The 2,855-nt window shown below is 38.5% G+C and overlaps 3 non-coding genes across 3 annotated transcripts; all 3 read left to right on the top strand.

Annotated features, from left to right (window-relative positions):
* The first annotated feature begins 1,577 nt into the window (after window positions 1-1,577).
* On the top strand, window positions 1,578-1,680 carry LOC148804377 (small nucleolar RNA Z107/R87). The gene has a single exon (XR_016081796.1). It is a non-coding gene; the product is annotated as a small nucleolar RNA Z107/R87 (small nucleolar RNA).
* Window positions 1,681-1,841: 161 nt separating this feature from the next.
* On the top strand, window positions 1,842-1,941 carry LOC148804376 (small nucleolar RNA R30/Z108). Its single transcript, XR_016081785.1, has one exon. It is a non-coding gene; the product is annotated as a small nucleolar RNA R30/Z108 (small nucleolar RNA).
* Window positions 1,942-2,017: 76 nt separating this feature from the next.
* LOC148804375 (small nucleolar RNA snoR31) lies at window positions 2,018-2,111 on the top strand. Its single transcript, XR_016081795.1, has one exon. It is a non-coding gene; the product is annotated as a small nucleolar RNA snoR31 (small nucleolar RNA).
* The last annotated feature ends 744 nt before the right edge of the window (window positions 2,112-2,855 follow it).

Raw genomic sequence — 2,855 nt, 5'->3', positions numbered from 1 at the left:
ACTGTCAAGATACCAAGTATCATTTTTTTCTTCTATTGTAGAATGACAAGCATAAAAAAGATTATTTTCCTCATTTTTCTTTTCTGAAAAATTAGCTTGATGGGTTGTCTTGGATCTACAAACTTTTTCAACATGGCCAAATTTTTTACAGTTTTGGCACTGTGGTTTTCCTTTGAACCAACAATCTTTCTCCAAGTGGTTTCTCTTCTTGCAAATATCACATGAAGAATACTTGTCATTATTTTCTTTTGGTTTTCCTTGTGACTTTCTTTCATCAACTTTTGTTTTATGAGACCGCAGATTAACTTTAGACTGAAAGGCAACTTCAACAGAATAGTGCTTGACAATCCTTTTGCTAATTCTCTTCATAGATCTTCTTTTGATTTGCTGAAAGAGTGGAAGTATCTTCAGCAATGCAGAATCCTTCCTCAACGATTCTCCATAAACTTTGTGACCGGAACTAGGTCTTCATTTTGATGGACCAGAAGTCATAGTTTTCTCCATTGAAGATTGGTAGAGAAAGGGTGGAACGATTGGCTTCTGCACACATTATGTTTAGAAGAAATCACGCCCAAGAGATTGATCGAACGGGCTCTGATACCACTGATGGTTGCAGATGATAGTAATAGTAAATACTATAAAAAAATATGATAGAAAATAGAATAGAACTTAGTTGAATGAGAGAAAAAATTTTGTAGTATTCTGGTATTTCTCTCTGATGATCCGAATCAGTACAGAAGAGGGGTTTTTATAGTAGATGGAGTCGGTTGAAGGTGAACCGACTTGCACTGAACAAGGACAGACATTAACACACCTTGGGAGCAGAATCGGCTAACATGGGAATTAACTAATCTTAGGAGGTGTAACGACACATATTGGAAAGAAACAAACTTTGGAAGTAGCTTAACTTTACTGTTCTTCGAAAGAGCAGATTCAAATGTCTTCTGAAAATGTGTAGCAACATTTAATACGACTTCTATCAGTCACCGGTGATAGCAGTCCGACTTCTATCAGGGGAGAGTCCAAAATACTTGAGGGGGTCACCGGTGATGGCTGTTAATCACCGCCGATTGGAAAGGGAGAGAGTGAGAGTGACTGGGGACGGCAGAGTCCGGTGAATCTCGAGCAGGAAGTGGAATGGAACTAATGAAAAGCTAACGGCATGAAGGATAGACTCCGTTTAATTCATTTCACACGTATTAAGCCAACGGACGAATCAAAAGACGCGTGGTGCATCCTCGTGCTGCGCGAACGGTGCGCGTATATAGCGTGCCTGGACTAAGCCGTACTCATGCATCAACCATCAACCCTCGGTAAAACCCTAATTACAACCGTACGATAAGGAACAAGATTAGGGAGGACCGCAAGATCCGGATAGCAACTCCCCGAACCCTAGAATCCTTCAGTATAAAGACTCACGGGACAAAGCCCGTCTCAGTGGCTCAACTCAACAGATTTTAGGGTTAGATGGGCGTTTACGCGAGGCGAGGCAGTCTCTTTTGTTGGGGTTGTAGTTAGATCACACATGTCTAGGGTTTTTGTTTCTTTTTGGTGTTTCTGTGTTCAAATGGAAAGAAGATTGCAGTGACGACTCGGAAAATTCAAGCTCAACAGACCGGAATGCAGGTTTCTCCTCTTGGGGGAATTTGCGTGTCGACGACCCCGCTGAACTGAGCAATCTTCTAAAATAGTTCCTTTTCTTTTTACTCCTACCTGTTCGTTAAATCGTGTCCGAAGCTCTTCTGTTTGTGCTTAGGGTTTTCTTTCTTTGTTCTGTTGATATTTCTGTATTTTCTCTTCTGTTCTTACTTCTTTTTGCTTTCTGTTGGTTGGTGGATGAATGAGATTGCTATGAGGATAACAAGCTCCCTCTTCCGAAATGAAGTTGAGGTCAAAAGCTGGCAGAATCGAACCAATTAGTCACACGCCATCACTGAGCAATCTGGTTCCTCCCCAGCCCCTCATTTTCTTAGGTTTAGATCTATCATCTAACATTTAACTGGTATTCTATTAAAAATGGATGAGGATGAAGCATTAGTAATAAATCCAACACTTGATCTGAGAGAGATTTATCTCCTGGTGATGTGTCATCGTTTTGCTTCTGAATCCTAGTTTATCTTTTGCATTCTCTTAATTTTATCTAGCTATAAGGATTAATTTGCTTTCTTTCTTAATGGAAAAGGGTTCAGCAACCAGGTGATGAAATCTTGAAATTAATCTTAGGACACCTTCCTACACAGTTAGAGATATCTAGCTGTGGATGAGAAAGACTCTTTCTAAGCTGATGATGATGAACCCTTTCCATGTTTTTTTTTTCCGTTCTACTCATTTTGTTTTGTTTAGTTCAGTTTTATTTGAATTTGATTATCCAAATTCCTGCAGTTAATATTGAAACAGAAGAGACAAGGTTGGAGATCTTTTCTTTTGGGTGTTGCCAAACAGGACCAATGTCACTCAATTAATCAACTAGCAAAACCTAGTTGGAAAAGCTTTCCAACAGTATATTATACTAATAAATAATAAATCGAAATTATTATTAATAGGAGCATAGAGTTTGAGCAAAACATGTTGGTTGATTATTGCAATTGCTTGTGAGGATGGATCAATGGAGATATAAACAGGGAATAATGAAGTTAGAGAATGGTTGCCATTAATCATGAAACTCAACTGTGGTTGGCATGCTTTCAGAGAAGAAATTCTGATTGAATTTTGTGATTGTGATTCTGAGAATGAAATTTGAATTTACTAAAATGGTTGGACTTAATTCTTTCTCTGTGCTCAAAGCTAATCCTGAGAATTGGATTTTTGGTAAAATGGTTTTAGTGATGATTTGGAGCAGATTTTTAACCCAGTAA

This window comes from Nelumbo nucifera, chromosome 1 (genome assembly GCF_055504915.1).
Source record: "Nelumbo nucifera cultivar China Antique chromosome 1, China Antique-T2T, whole genome shotgun sequence".
In the NCBI taxonomy this organism is placed as follows: Eukaryota; Viridiplantae; Streptophyta; class Magnoliopsida; order Proteales; family Nelumbonaceae; genus Nelumbo; species Nelumbo nucifera.
This window is presented reverse-complemented; position numbering and strand designations above follow the sequence as displayed.